This window comes from Centropristis striata, chromosome 12 (genome assembly GCF_030273125.1).
Source record: "Centropristis striata isolate RG_2023a ecotype Rhode Island chromosome 12, C.striata_1.0, whole genome shotgun sequence".
Taxonomy (NCBI): domain Eukaryota; kingdom Metazoa; phylum Chordata; class Actinopteri; order Perciformes; family Serranidae; genus Centropristis; species Centropristis striata.
In genome coordinates, this window is record NC_081528.1 from 14,021,337 (window position 1) to 14,037,852 (window position 16,516).

General features: G+C 38.2%; 1 protein-coding gene across 5 annotated transcripts in view; it reads left to right on the forward strand.

Annotated features, from left to right (window-relative positions):
- lingo2 (leucine rich repeat and Ig domain containing 2) overlaps positions 1–16,516 on the forward strand; it is a 218,686-nt gene that overhangs the window by 1,763 nt on the left and 200,407 nt on the right. For 2 of the 5 annotated variants that reach the window (XM_059346859.1, XM_059346862.1), the window contains exon 1: positions 2,295–2,906. The exons of 1 other annotated variant lie outside the window; for it this stretch is intronic. The gene's annotated coding sequence lies outside the window, so the exon portion shown is untranslated. Of the gene's footprint in view, positions 1–2,290; positions 2,907–16,516 lie in introns of those variants that run through there. 2 more of the 5 variants (XR_009395365.1, XM_059346860.1) reach the window with 2 other exon arrangements.

Consider the following 16,516-nt stretch of genomic DNA (forward strand, 5'->3'; position numbering starts at 1 on the left):
TTATCCATTAACTGTCAACCAGTAACAAATCAAATCACTACTTATGTCAATGGACATTATGTAAACATGTTTGCTTGGAATGAAAATTAACCATGACATGAAAGTCCCCTGTGGTTAAATATGAAAAAAAAAAAAGACAACATTTTAAATCACCTCTATGTGTCCCTCTCTTCCACTCGTATGGCTTTTGAATTTTTTTTGACAGTCACAGTCTACATTCTTAAATTGTTGTTGCTATTTTGTTTTTTTGTTTTGTGAGGCAATTTAGTACATTGGTTAATTCACAAAAATTTAAGAAGTTACCCATCTGATGACTGGTTTTTGCTGTTCAGTACAGTCTTTGTATAAACACTACTGGGATTTGTGCTGGCATGTTTTGTTTTGGTACAGATATACTGTAAATTCTATATGAGTGCTGAAAGGACCTTGATACAGTTAACAAAACAGTTGTAACATACAGTATCCAAGACCATAAACAGATTAAGTGTTGATTAATAATTGGCTTAAGATGTCAATTTATCTTAAGTCATACTGTATATACACATATTGTAAATAGAGTAGAAGCTTATTACAATTATTATGTTGTAATCTAATCTGCCACTGTAGCAGCCAAGTATTGCATCAATATTATTGTGCTTTTATTCATTCATTCATTTTATTCATTTATTTTGTTTTATAATTATTGATTTCTGTCCAGACAGAGGTATTCAAGGTTAAGTAGCTGAGATATCCCATTCTGGAAGAAAATGCTGCATTTCTGGAGAGTTGACACACATTGTCGTTGGAAAATAGGACAGTGGCTAATTCTGACATGGTGATACCCAGTATTGAGCAGTTGATGTGAACCGCTGTTTAGACTGTAGTTTTTTATAGAAGGGAAACAGTGTAAGAAAATAACAGACTTCCTGAACAACAACCTTGTGTGAGATAGTTTGTTGAATCCAAAACTCCATTTCCCAACTTCATTTTCTGGTTAAAACAAAACAAAACGTGATGACATTGTTGACATGACTCCCCAGGGTAGACCTACATGATGGATGGAATACAGTCGGCAAGTGACCCTGCCAAAGGCACTTTAACATTTGGCTCAGAGCTTTGGTGACAAGGTGTTGATGAGATGCGAGCTCGCCTCGATAATATCAAGGTCGGCATCCTCTTATCAAGACCAAGAGAAAAATGGAACCTATATGTAATCAACATACTCTGTGTGCCCTGTTTTTAGTTATACATGACTGACAGGTGAAATTGTATACATGCTGCAGGGCATCCTAATTGATGAATGTGTTGAGGGTTACAGAAGGCAAAAGAAAGCAAGCAACCTCACTTGGAGCGTGAAGTCCAGGCTTAGCAAGATAATTGCCTGGCTTTAGTAATGTTAGTTATTCACAGTAGGTGTGTGAAAACACCATGTATTGTTGTCATGCAGCTCTTAGGACATGACAAATTGAGTATGCCATGAATGGTCTCTCAGTAAATACATGTGGGGTGGTGAGATACTGTATGTGTGGGAGGCTTTTCCAGAAACATTTCAGGATTTTATTTTGTTTCCAATTGTTCTTCACATTGTTTGTTATTGTGCTATACCTCTAGGCTAGTAATCACTGCGTATGTACACACGATGATAAGAGAATTTCTGGCAATTTGTTTAGGTGGCTAATTATATAATTATACGGCTGCTAGTGCACATGCATTGTCCTTGTTTCTATGCAGTGTGCTGCTCCCTTGTTTGCTATTTTCATCTCCTCTTCACTCACTCTTGACAGTTAGCCACATCAACTGCTAAAATGACTCCACTTAGCAAAAAAGTTATGGCAAAAGGGAGATGCAAAACACTGTAAACTCCAGAGACATTTAGTAATAAGGTAACGAGGATGAAGAAAGGAGATTAGATTGCCTCTTGGCTCAGTGCACTTTTCCATGCTGCTGCTTCTTTTCTTCATATCTATTTAATTTTACATATTTATCATAGCATTATTTGTTTCTCCGAGGAGTATGGGTGGTGAACCATTCTGTCTGACATGGCTGGCAATAGCACAGCAGCAATTGTGAAAAGCCAGAGCTAGAGATGTGCATATCTGTGTGTGTGCGTGTGTGTATCAGAGGGAAGGAGAGGAGGAGAGAGAAAACGAAAGGGTGGGGAGGTGCAGTGAGAAGCAGGGAGGGGGCATGTACGAGGGAGGCGAGAGAGGGAGGGAGAGAGAGAGAGACGGAGCGGGAGAACAAGCGGCTCGCCTCATTCCGCTGCTTTCTCAGCATCCATTCTGTGAGATCCTATTCTGGAGAGGAGAGAGCTACCTAAAAGGCAAATTGGAGAAGGAAAAGGGTGAAAAATCTGTTGAAGAGGAAGGATATCGAGGAAAATAACACATAATCAGGGCTCACTGGCATCCACTATCACCTCTTATAGCTTTGGCAGAGGTGTCTGAAAGTTTCCGACGGGGGGGTACACCCTCCCCTTGTTGTGGGGATGAACAGCGGATGCTGAATTTCATTCCTGAAGGCAGGAGGAGAGCTGTGAATACCGGCTGGATTCACTTGCAGTGGAGCTGGTAGTGCGCACCAGGAGAGATCCTACAGTGCCTCTTTCTCGCTCTCGCTCACTCTCTCACACACGCATTTTCCAGTAGAATACATGTCATTATTTCCCTGTGCCAAGGTGGAATATCAGGAGGAAGCAATCCAAAAGAAAATCTTCTGAAGCAGGGAAGTAAAAGGGAACGGATTATGTGCAGAATCAATGAAGGACATCCTGTTTTGAAAAGTAAGTTCTAATCAGAAAATGCTTTGAATTGGGTTCTGATTCTGAGAGACTTGGAGGATTTTTGCCCTTTTTCTTTGTTGTGGAGCAGCACCAAGTATCAGACCGCTTGTCTTGTGGACTATAGGGTTCTGGATGGTATTTCAAGGTAAGGACGCATCCATGGGCCCCTTTTATATTAATAGTACCCTCCAGGTTTTTTAGAAAAGGGCAGATTAGGGAGCCAAAAAGCTTAGCATAAAAGATACAACTAGGTTAAAAAGAAGGAAAGGAAGATAGAAAAGGTGCATGACTCTTAGTCTAGACTGTATTTACCCAGTTCCACAGGAAGTGCAAAGTTGAGATAAATGTCCTCATAATACAATACCGTCCCAGGGCTTACGGAGAACATGATTGCTTTTTTTGATGGCTATTGGAAGGTTACTCCCCACTGCAGAGAAGAATGTATCTATGTGTATCTGCATACTTATGCATGTGTGTTTGCTGGGAGGGGAGATGCCTGTCTGCAAAGCAATCTATCTCTCTGTTTCCTTGCTTCATAGCGGTTATCACCAGGGGAGGCTGCTTGTGGAAGGGACATAATTGCAGTGGCTGTTTGTCCTCTTCCTTGCAACAGCTAGTATCTGTGAGCTCAGGGAATTACTTTTATACAGTAGCCGCATTTTATTCATAATAGTGAGTGTTTCTATCTGCATTTAAAGGGTGTTCGGTCCCTTTTATCTCTGCTCACAGAGAACTGATTGTGTCCAGTAATACACTATCTCAGAAGCCCTACATTATACCTTCACCTTCAGTTTCTATGTATATGTAAGTTTGTCGGTGTGATTGTGGTCCAGCAATGCATCTCTTTCCGTTTTTCTTTATCTCTCTGTTTCTCTTGCGCTCTCTCTCTCCAAAGGAGAGATTTTTATGTCTGTCATTTGCCAAGTTCCTTTTCAGATGGGATTTTGGAATGTTTTGAGAGACAGTGTTTGGACTCAAGTCAAAATGATAATGGTATACTGCTGTGTTCTTTTTTGGGAAGAGGGAATCTGCTGCCCTCTTGATCAATACCAGACAAGTGCAAGGCTACCTCCTTTTGTAAAGCAACGGTTGAAATATTTATGATTGCATGAGCATCCTGTTGGTCCCCTGAAATATTTAAAATAATTGAATAATAAATAGCCTGTCTAAGCTGTCAAAGACCAGCTTTGGTCTGGGCAGATGATTATAATGCCACCTCCTCATGTAACATGCAAAACTGTGACCATTAAATGCCTTTGCCTCTGGATATAAAAATTTCAAAAGAAGTGTCTCTACTCTTGCAAAACATCCACTGGGGGGAAGTGGAGCCTGATGGGAAGTTGATGACAGATCCTGTGTATCTGGTGTTGGCTGGCTATAGGTGACTCAAATCACCAATTGTTCTCCTGCATATATGGCTTGATTGCAAGAAGCTGCTATGCACAGATATTCTTTTGAAATCACATTAAGTATTCAAGAGGAGTAGTGTCTAATTGCTTCCTCTTAAAAGAGATGCAAAGGTATCATCTGTTCTGCCTGCTGTGTTCATTTAATCTAATGAGCTCAATCTAGAGTATGTATACGTCAAATAAGCGTATTAGTTTATACATGCGTGTGTGAGACAGTGTGGAAGAGAGTTTCTGAGTGTATCTGCTATCTGCGTGGGTGTGTATTTGTCCAGAGCTCTGTGCTTCATCCTTTTTGATGTTTTATTGAGTGTTAACCATGGTAGGACTGACGCATAGCCTCTGATATGGAGTAGCATGGTGAAAGGAAAGCACTAAGACCGACTTTGCTCTTCCTTGTATTTCCTTTAAGTCTGAATTAGCAATGCTGAGTGTGCCTCTTTTAGCCCTTTGGATTTGGTAAATGATTTGGTTCAGGCACTGTGCATTAGTGCAAGACTGTGTGTGTGTGTGTGTGTGTGTGTGTGTGTGTGTGTGTGTGTGTGTGTGTGTTTGTGTTTGCTTACATCTGTGTATAAGCAAATAAGGTATAGGTGTGCTCTGTGCTTAAATACAGCTTGTGTGTGCTCAGGTGAGAGTCAACCTGTGTGTGTATAATCCCCTTCTCTCTCTGCTAAAGTGTACATATAGAATGCAGTCTGTTTTTCTCCCATTTCTGATGTTAGAAAAGGAGTCAAAGACAAGGCCCTCCATTTTCCGTGATATAATGCAACCACTGAATCACAGGATGGACGGAACAGAGGGAAGGAGCCTCTTCTCCCTCGTGATTATTCAGTGACAGCATGTTCACTTGGGACTGAAATCAGAGGAAACAACGTTGATGGAAAAAATGTTGGGCTTTTGATTCATTACTCAGAGAAACAGAGCTTGAATCTATATGCATGAATGCCAGTAGGCAACTAAAACCTGACACCCACCCACCAAAGTATAATAAATAACTTAAAATTATCTGTGCCTTTTTGGTTTGGTATCAGCAAAATATTAGTCAAATAAAAGTTGCAAATCAGGCTATTATATTGTCAGTGCCACCATGATACATTGTTGAGTCAGGGTTCATTCATATGAATATCCATGAATATTAATAATGATATAGCCTTTCTAAAGATGTCATACCTCATCATGAGGTTAGCGTTTAAGGGATTTGCGTAATGTTACAAAATCCATGGATATAGAATAAAAGAAAGTGTTGCTAAGGTATCTGTTGTAGAATATTAATTTCATTATTTGTTGTAATGGTGAACGTAAACTAAGATAATGTAGATTAAGATTTCTCTTATGTTAGTGAGGCATCTAATTATAATTGTTATTGAAACAAATGAGGCAGAACATATAAGTCAATAAGAATTTTTCAGAAAGATAAAAAATGCCTTGGGGAACTCCCATCTTTGCAAATGTTTTTATTGCATTTCATTTTACCTTTGGGTTATCTATTGAAAGGAGAAAAAGGTGAGATATCTGCACACAAAATAGCAGAAATCAAACATTTCATACTTGATATACATTTAAAGCTGCGAAGAATGAAGTTGAGATTTAAATCAAATTGAATTTGTTTCAGAGTTTAAAGGATCAACTGCAATGCAGTGGCATGTGATGATCATTCAGGTTCAGTTTGCACAGTGGTCCAGAATATACTGTATGAGAAAATAATTTACTCAGAAATGTAAAATATGTAACCATTTTATATCATGAAAATTGTTGTACCATGCTCTTTAGAAATAGAAATAGAAACCGACTTAAAACTGTTTTTTCTACGAGGACAGATGTATAGAGGGCTCTGTAAAAAAAAACAAGGCCTGTACCCAGAAGCAGAACAGCGTATTTTTAGCCTGTCCATTAAGGACATGGAAGAGAAATCAATGATCACAGACTGAAACACTGGGTTTCAATTTTTTTTTTTTTCCCTCTATGACCTTTGGGGGAATCTGTACTTTGTTTATCAGATTCAAATTTGGTTAATGAAAGATGGATGTAAATGAAACAAGGCTTTTGTCTTGTTTATTTTTTTAAATTAAACATAATCTACGAGGTAATTTAATATATTTATAGATACACTTTTTGTGTCTGTGTAATATTTTTAGTAATAGTCATATGTTTCACTTTAATAATATGTAGCTATGTGGCTTCACAACATATTTTCAGTTTAAAAGGCTAATATGTTTTTAATAGTTGCTGTCACAAGACATTAACATACTCGTGCTAGCTATGATGAGCCACACATCTGTAATACATACACCACCAGCTGGCTGAGACAAACAGAAGACCCTATTTTTAAATGTAGGTCTGGTCAACTGGAGACCAAGGTGTGAGCGGATGCTGCTGATCTGTTGTCAGCCCCTTTGAATCCCTGATGAGGCGAAACACAATATGCTCGAACAGCTGGGTCATTTATGGAATATCCTTACTCATCATGGTCGACTGCAGCTAAAAGGAAGGGGAAAGAATTATGTTTTAATAGAACATGCTTCACATGCTTTTAAATGAAACTCATTTATTAGTCAGCAAAAAATTACAGCCCTTTCCTAAAAGACATTTGTTGGAAGACGTTTGGATAAACATGACCACTACTACACTTACCATATTCTTATTAAAGTGGCATGACCAAGTGTATTTAGCAACATTTCTTTCATTAAATATTTGACAACATATCCGGGCATTAAATGTGTTTCACTGTGTAACCCCAAAGCAAAACAAACTTGCTAGCAGTGTCACCAAAAGTAACTGGAAGTATGACCACAGTTTCTTTTATGTACAAAAAAGAAGTGCTTGGCAAAAGAGATAAGGAAAAGGAACACAAAGGGTTTCTGTCTGTTGTCTGTTGAAGATGTGATGTGCTAAGTGAGTGCTGGTGGCAGTGTAGCCCTTTTGGGATGTAGTAACCAGGAAGAGGATGTCTGGGGCATGAGGACTGATCTACAAACGGCTTCCGTTGACAGTGACCTTGCTGTCTGTGTCACTATGCAGCTTGACCTTCCTGGGCAAGATGCCGAGGGCAATAAGTGTTGTACCACTTTTGGAAAAGTCCCTTTCCGTCTGTGTCGACAAGTAGCATTAGTAAGGGTCAGGGGTGACGTAGCTGGCTAAGAACAGGGGGCAGAAGATGTCGCACAATTTGGCAGTTGAGATAGAACAAAAGGAAAATAAAAAAAACGACTTGTAAGCTATTCCCCCTGGAAAAAAACATCAAAAACAAAAAGATCCGATGCCCTAGAGCAGTGTCCACAGCTTAAATGACAAGACCTTACGTTATAACCTTGATCCGAAGTTTGCTTCCCTTTGTACATCTCTTTAAACAAGTCTTCCTTTAAACCTAAGCTCATAGTTCACAGTACAAGCATAACTTGCTGGCATGTTAATTATTTGATTGTGATTGGAGACATTGGATAATGTTATCAGAGAGGTTTCCTAAAGAGACAGGCTTCTGGAAAAGAAAAACCAAGTAGATTTGGCCTCCATAGATTATTACCATCAGCTTGCATGTAAATATGCATGTCTCTTGTGCAAACAGAGGGTTGCAATGAGTACATATGTGTTGTGTACTTTAACATCCTTGGACATGTTCAATGCCCCTTTGTCAGTATGTTAAGGGCCAGCATGTCCTATGTGTCCTTGTGCTTTGCACATTTTCTTTACAATGTAATTCAGCTGGTATCCATCTGCCCAATAAGTCCTTTGAGCCACAAACAAGCAATCACAGCTAAACCACATATATGCCATTACTGACCAGTCACATTTTTTAAAACAAATTAATGATCATTAAATATTCACAAAGTAGAATAGCCTGCCTTTATCCTAATAGCAAGGAAAGATTGCTACTGGTTCCTTTTCAGAAGGCTATCAATTTTGTATTTTGCCTCCATCAGCTGTTTTAAGATGTCCTTAGAGTGACTTTACCACCTTTATCCTACCTCTGCACCTTCAGTTCTTAGCTGTGGAGCAGGGTATTTAGAGTATTGGCCACTTTGCTCTTTAGATGGTAATATAATTGGTGTGTCTCTTGTATCAAGGTGACGGGGCTACTTACATATTCAAATCTTGTTGTTGTGTTGTGTGCATTGTATTATTAAGCCTGATCTATAGTCCTATTAAATGATGGGTATTAGCAGAGCAGATCAAGGGCTGAATATCAAGGTTAGAGTGATTTATTCAGCTTGTACTCTTTTGTGCATAATTGTGTTAATCCAAGATTCATATTAAAGCATAAATATGTGCATAGATTAGACAAGATCAAATTTTGCTTTTAACGAATATGTTGTAATTTATGACCATCTTCCAAATGTTGGCCAGATAACAGTTTGAAATGAACCCTTGAGCTGCGTGACAAGGCTGGTGTTCAGAAAGGTTAGGTCCTTGAATACACTACAGTATCCCCACTAACACTTCACAGGTAGGTCCGGATATGTCGGAATGTAGTCTTTTCATTGCAATGGCGGAAATGTCAGTACATGGATACCTCTTCTGCCCCTGAGGGGACTCTGCAAAAGCACTTGTGTCTGTTACAATGGACAAGCTCCCAACCATGCTTTTGCTAGACTATGAAAGGCTCTCAGCAGGACACTGGGCCTGCACTTGTTAGTGCAGGTCACTGATCCTGACCTCCTCTGGGCTTACAGCTGGTATAGACCAAAGTACAGCTTGGATGTTTGTTAGTTGCTTATACTTTAAGGAGTCTGTGGGGGAGAGTAAGAACACCTAGCCACCTAAAACCCACACTAAGAGCAGAAGACTGTTGTTGTTTGGGTAGAATTAAGTGGCTCATCTCCCCAGGTGTTGTAGGTTCACAGCATTGAGCTGGGTCTTTTGGATGGGTTTTTCAACTCCTGAAGGGAAAATGTTCCTTGCGGACAGAACATGTTTCAATCTGAAAGCACAGCTAAAGAGTGAAAGAAGATGAAAGAATACCAGAGAAAAAAGGGAACCCAGAAAAGAGATAAGGGGTCTAATACTATATAATAGTTGATAATATTATAATTGATGGCCGTGCCATTTTTGAGTTTCAGAGCCTAAATGTCAATCTTGGCTATTCTTTTGGTGTAAAAGAAGACAGGAAAGATGACACAAGATTAATTCCTGGAGAGGCACAAAAAGCTCATATTGTACCTGCACCATTCTATTAAGATAGTGACAGTTGGCTGCTATCCAGTAAGTGCAACCAACCCAATTTCATTTCATTTTCACCAACAGCATTGCTCCCGAACACCTCCTGCTTTCTTTAAGGCGGTTGCATGAACTGCCAATAAATTGGGAGGAGGGACTGTGAATCAGTGTTGCCCTTTTAATTTATTGCATGCTTCTTCTTATATTTGTATAATCTCAGATAGCTGTCAGTTGGGCGAGAGACTCATTAGAGCCGTTGTCATGCTGTTGCTCCTGGGCTGGGGAACACACTGAATAGATAAGAACTCCTTTTCCTCTCCCAGCTTCTCTCCCGCTCTCTTTTATCGCTCCAGCTCTCTCCTTTTCTCTTCTTAGTCTGCTCAGTGTGTTACCAGAGGTTTGACTGTCAAGTGGAAGCTCTAGACATTTTGGAGTCTTTCAGGGAGGCGATGGAGGTTCTGACGGCAGCACATAATCTTCTGCCTGCTGCGGTCTTACTCTTGTTCGCCTTTTGGTTATGCAGGGATGTTGTCTGATGATTCAGTTGCTTTTCTGGAGCAAATGTTGGCTATTGTGTGTATGAGATACTATGTGTTTGCTGGTTTATAGACTATTTTGTAGATGGAGAGGTAAAAAGGTTTTTGGGGAGTGAGAGAATACAAACTGATAACATTTCAGGATGTCATAATGTCTCCTTAAATCAGTTAAAAATGAATAATTTGCACACAAAAAAAGAAATTGTTAGAATATATTTTATTTTCACTTCACTAGTGATTGCATGGGCTGTAGCAGGGTTTTGAAGTTTAAAGTATATTTTGTATACATATATATTGTAACTCATATCTCAAAATAACTGAATCTTTTTCAGTCATAATTTGTCTGCAAGCTCATTCTGTTAAAGAAAAAAGAAATCGTGAGAAAATCAATTCGTTATCCCTGTTTTGGAAATCGTATCAAATAGCGAAGTAAATAATAATTTATAAGTAAATTTATTAAATTTATACAAGGTTATATTACAATTTACATCAAATTGGTGCATTAAACATGTATCAATAAGCCTTATTTATTATATTCTGAATATACCCTTAGTTGCTGCTAAATTTGTGGTTATTTTCTAAAAGAAAAGAGCAACCCCTCTTGTCTAAATCAACCATCTTATTTGTGTGAAATGATGTACAGACTGTTTATTCACACATCAGACTGTTATATGTCATTACAGTGATGACACTGACACTGCTTGCCCACTGCAGGTTTACAGAGTGATTCATTGAATTTAAGTCTTGACTTCACTCTGCTATTTTAGCTATTGACATGAGGAAAAGGAATCTGTATGTCACCACAAGAGTTTTATATGTATTTGCAGATTTAAAAATGTCAATTTAAATGCTAATTGTATCCAAACAATAAAGTAAAATAGACACAAGTCTTTATTTAAAGTTAAATAAAGGTGGATCAAGCCATTTTGAGGCAGTAACACAGCAACATCATCAAAAAGATGATTATTCAATGTGCCTCTCTAACCTCTCTAGTCCATGATGGAACACCTCGTACTGCCATGGTTAGTAGACCTTTTCCATTTACTATTTTTATGGTATTCTAAAAATATAATATGTATCCACTCACAGAACTGTGAGCCACACTGTGTAAAGGTCTCTCACTAAATGACACATGCCAGCTGCATCACAAATGGGTCTATATACAAATGACATCACATGCCTTTATGAGAAACACTGTGGATGACAGCACCACAGCAACTAGCTCTCTCCTGTCAACCTTATGATGTGGGCGAGGCATGACAGAGATTAGACGTACATGTCTACAGAAATTCTCAACACACATTGTGCAAATTCAACTAAGCTGCAGCATTAGATATTGCAGGGATTGTATTGCCCACTCCTGTTTGACACGCCGGGAATTAAACCTCCAAATTTAAACATTGACCTTTACGTTCAAGTGCCACTGCTATTGTCAACATGTGTAATTCCTAGCCTTGGATGCCGACATGGTCACTGTGAATTATAAATCAATGAGCATGTATTAGTGTAAAATCCTTCAGCACTTGGGGCTTTGCTTGTGATGGAAGAATGAATAGGAGGGGAACAGGGGCACCTCAGGGGATGCCAGGCTGTCCAACTCTGGGTCTGCTGCTCACAGCCTGGAGCTCATCCATACAGATACACAGAGACATGGGGCTTATATAGCATTGGCTCTGAAAAAAGTGAGAGTTTCTTTCTCTCTGGGTCTGTGTGAATGCGATTTGATTAGCTATTGAACAAAAGAAAAGGCAATGTTGCATAGTTCATAATGTTGAGCTAAAAACCCACAGGATTTTATGTATGTCAATTTTTGTAGCACCAGTGGTTGTATGAGCGAATCTTTGGAAACATTCATATCCAAGATCACCAGCTCCAGAGTTTAATCCAAAAATTAGAGAACGAAATCACAGTGCTGGATATAGGCCTACTATTCCATCAAAAGGTGATCTGTGTGATGTGCAATGCAAATACAACGAGAAATGGGTGCTTGGCAACAAAGATACTGCCCCTGCCAAGAAAAGGGGAAACGGTTGTTTAACATTGAGTTTCGCCTTTGATAGACTATTTAATCAACAAGCAAGAGAAATGAATGGAGAAAAGCTCCTTGGTGTGAATGTGACCCACTCCCTTCGTATCTTAGAAGTTCAGGGTTTTTGAACATCCATAATGTGCTTGAACCTGTCTGTCTTACGTAAAATACACGAGAAAGTGTAGGAGTTACAGTAAGAGTCACTGAATGGCATTCAGGTAAATCAGTTAATCTAGAATCACTTGAAGTGGAATATCTACTTGTTTTTGGCAAAGAAAGCTCAGGTCTCTGCTACAGACCTGCCTGGAAAGGTAGCACTGTATGTCCACGGTGCATTTTATTTCATGCTCTATGTAAAATATAGGGAAATACATTTGGAAGAAAATAGTAAAGACTAACAATAATAATACAAATAATAGTACACATTTTTTTAGCAATGTATTGTATTATTGTTAGGGATACTGTATGGATTTTTTTCAGCCAATACTGATAACTAATAATTATGGCTACCAATAATTTCACATATTTGTATATTAAGACAAGGAAGGTTGATGTAGTTGGCAAAGATGGATGATTCAATCAAATTTATGTAATTGTCAACACTGCAAAAACAAAAAACTGTTTTGACTTTTCAAATGTTAATTAAACAAGTTAAATCATTCTGAATTATTATTTCCAACATTATACCGTATTATTAGTACATTGTATCCAGGGTTGGGGAGTAACATAACTGGATTATGTATTTAAAATATAAAATAAAAGTATGTGTATACTGTCAATTACTTATGTAGTGGGAACTCGATTTATTCATTCATTCCATTAAAATTGCAAGATAGGCCATGACCTTAGTGGAGGTCTACACTTTCTGAGTGTCCTCCTTGTTTTTGTTTTATTTGTGTTAAAATTTGAATGCGGCATGCATTTCCCATTTTTATGATAGAATACGTTAAAAATTACATTATAGGGCATACATTTTAAAAGTAACCTTCCCAACACTGACTGTATTACCATCAGTAATGGAGCTTAATTATTTTTGGAGCTTAATTATGTGTGCCCTAAAGTGTGCCCACACAAACCCAACATACATGCACACACATACATGAACACAGACACACACACACACACACATAAAAATATGAATAATTTAGGTGCTTTGAACATGTTAAGATGCATTATTTCTAAAAGCACTCAGCAGAAAGTAATGTGATTATTGTACATGACTGCATCAAGAAGCCTGTTCAACATGTTTGTGTTACTTAAGAGAATGAAACAACTTGGCTTCTTTCAGCTAATTAGCAACTTAATGACCTGAGACACGAAAAATGCTTAAGCAAAATCACCACATTTATTGTTTCATCTTTTGTAATTTGTATGGAGTCAGGGAAACAGCGTAACCACATAAATGTTCCACATGATGTAAACTCAGAGGCAGATTGCGGTTGGTGATCACAGAGTTACTTATTTGTGCTGCAGGAAGGAAAAGGACTGACTTTAACAGTTTACTGTAGAGGTTTGGGATTGGCTCATGGAGGTTTGAGAGGTTGTTAAAAGAACTTTCTGTGCCCACAGTAATGATGACATGGCACCTTGTGTACAGTAAGGTTGAGGAGTACATTATCTTGACAATTACTGTTCTGTTAGGAGATGAAAGCCTTCTACCACACTGTTTTGTGACCACTGCCTTTGGTCCTCAGGGTTGCCCATGTACTCAGTGACCCTGGTTTCCTCTCTTCCGGTGCAACACCCATCTAATCCCATTACTGTTTGTGACTCACTACTTTCAAATGTCGGGAGAAAAAAAAGTGTATAAATAATGTATTCCTTGGGTGTATCCACCCCCAGATCAATGGCAATACAAAGACCATCTACAAAGACGGTTGGCTCAAGGCCATATTTGATCACTTCCACTGCGCACGATCGCTGCTCCCTTTTTTGTCAGCCCGCTGAGACTCAATTATTTCCAAGTGTTTGTAAGCTATTGTTGAAAGAACACGAAGTGAATATTTAAAGTTGGTGAGGGGAAGAAAAATCTTTGATGAAACATGAAAACAGCAGATGGATGGTAATGGTGAACTGTTAAACAGAGAGAGAGGAGGAGAAAGAGAAAAAGAAGTAAAGAAAATGATGTGATGCAGCATCCGATTCCTCATAGGGATACTGGGAAAAGAGTTGTATGCATGACAGCAGACTAGCCTGTGCTGTGTTCGTACAATATGACAGAGAAAAAGGACAAATTACAGCGCTCTTGATCATTTTAAAGCAACTGATAGAGCAGGTCATAGCATTTAACCGATCAGTAGTAACTGAAGAATGAATCAGATGGACTCTTTCAGCTAAGGGAGGGCACAGACAGTGTTCAGAGAGCAAATCTACTTTAACACCAAGATCATTGCTTTGTGTTGTTTCTAAGGTGAACCAGAACAGGAAGAAAAAAACATGTCACTGCTTTTAGCAATAATTTCTGAAACTACCAAATGTTCCAGATGGTGTTTAAGGTTATAATGAATACACTGGAGAAGTTGATGCGGAGCGATGTGGTCCAAGCAACAAGTGACAGCAAACTTCTTACCCGAGAAGCACAGATTTATTTTTCCTCTCATATTCCTTGCTGGGTTTGTTACTCCTTGTCCCAGATGGCTGGGCTCTTAGCCCAAGATTTTCACCATGTAAAAAAGTTTTTTTCTTTTCTTTTTTTTTCCTTCAGTGCAAAATCTTCACTCTTCCAGCAAGAATTGATGGTACATCCGATTGGCACTGTACCACCACTCCGGCTGTGCCACGGATAATGAGTATTTGTGTGAAGGGCAAGGCACCGACTAAAATTAGATCAAAGGTCTGCACTATAGGCATCAAACGATGGACAGAAGTCATGCTCCAGCATGGTTAGTGCCATTCGTATTCAGTTACTCAGATGTCATACAACTGGTAATGACTGGATCTGCTTAAGGAGAAGTCTTTTGATGTGCAGTTCCCGAGTGAACATATCTTGGTTTAATCAGTCTAATTTACATTCCAGACAATTTTTGAGGGATTAAAACTGTGTAACTAATCAGCAAACTGTTGCAGTGTAACACTGCAATTATTGATCAGTGCTCTTTGTACAGTGGCATTAGACAAAGATTCCTTAGTCTTACTTATTGTTTTAAGCTTATTGTACATCCACCTGCTGCATGACATACCAATTTTTACGTGAATTAAAAGGTGCATTGATTTTTGCATACAGGATAAGGAGGAAATGATAGCACCTAGGCCATGTAAATGTTGAGACATTTCAGAGTTCTGCTCGGTATGAGATATCCACACAAAGTGTATGTCTCTGTTTTTTCTTGGTGACTATGAACTTAAAGTTAGGGATGATCTTTCCCTGAAGTCACCTAGGGCTGAGGTGGAAAATATTTTTGTAGAGCTCTCTGGTGTCTTTGGTGGAAAAATGTTTTAGTTGGTGTTTTTTATCGCCCATCTGACTCTATTGTCAAAGATTTTAATGAAATTCTGTCCAGTTCTCTTGATTTTATAAACAAGGAGGACAAACTTTGTTATATTTTAGGAGATTTTAATATAAACCTCTTTAAAAATAATTTAGATACATTAAACACAGATTTTCTCAATATTCTTTATTCTATTCACTTTTTCCCTCTTATTCATAAATCTACAAGAGAAAGGAAAGGAAAATTCAGCAACTTTGATTGATAACATCCTAACCACCAACTTAAGCGAAGGAATGAAATCTGGGGTTTTGTATTTAGATTTGTCAGATCATTTCCCTATATTCCAATACTCTTTAATCAAGTCTAATAAAACTAAACAAAATAAGAAAAAGTTGCACAAAAGAATTATGAGCAAATCAAATATTTCTGAATTTAAAGATATGCTTGCCAGTCTTTCATGGAATGATCTATATAAAGAAAATAATGCTCATTTTGCATATAAACATTTTATGAAAGTTATTAGCTTTAGTTTCAATGAATGTTTTACAATAGGCAGCTCTACTAGGAATTACAGCAAGGACTTTAGTAAGCCCTGGTTTACAGTTGATTTGCAGAAACTGCTGAGGAAAAAGAATAAACTGTACAGAAAATATGTCTCAAATCCTACACCCCTTACCCATGGTGTTTATAAATCTTACAGAAAATATACTCATTCCATTAGATCTGCAAAAAAGAAATATTTTTGTAGGGTGTTCAAATGATGCTAAAACCACATGGAAAGTTATAAATCAGTTGCTGCGTAGAGAAAAAAAGACCTACCCAGAGATACCTTCAATCTTTTTAGATGATGACAATTCTTTTAACAATTCAAATTCAAGTTCAATAATTTTTTTGTTAACATTGGATATAAATTAGCTCGTAAAGTTCCTGCTAGCTGTGGTAATCCACTGGATTTCATTACCTGAAACTATCCTTCTATTTATTAATTTAAGCCTCCTGATGTTCAAGAAATAAGTGACATTATTGATGAACTAAAAACACCATCAGCTGACCATGATGACATTTCTGCATCCCTTGTTAAACAGGTCAAGCAGTCAATTTTGCAGCCACTGGCTTACATTTTTTCTCTGTCTGTCAACAGGCGTTGTACCAGAGGATTTAAAAGTTGCCAAAGTTATTCCTCTGTTTAAATCGGACGATCC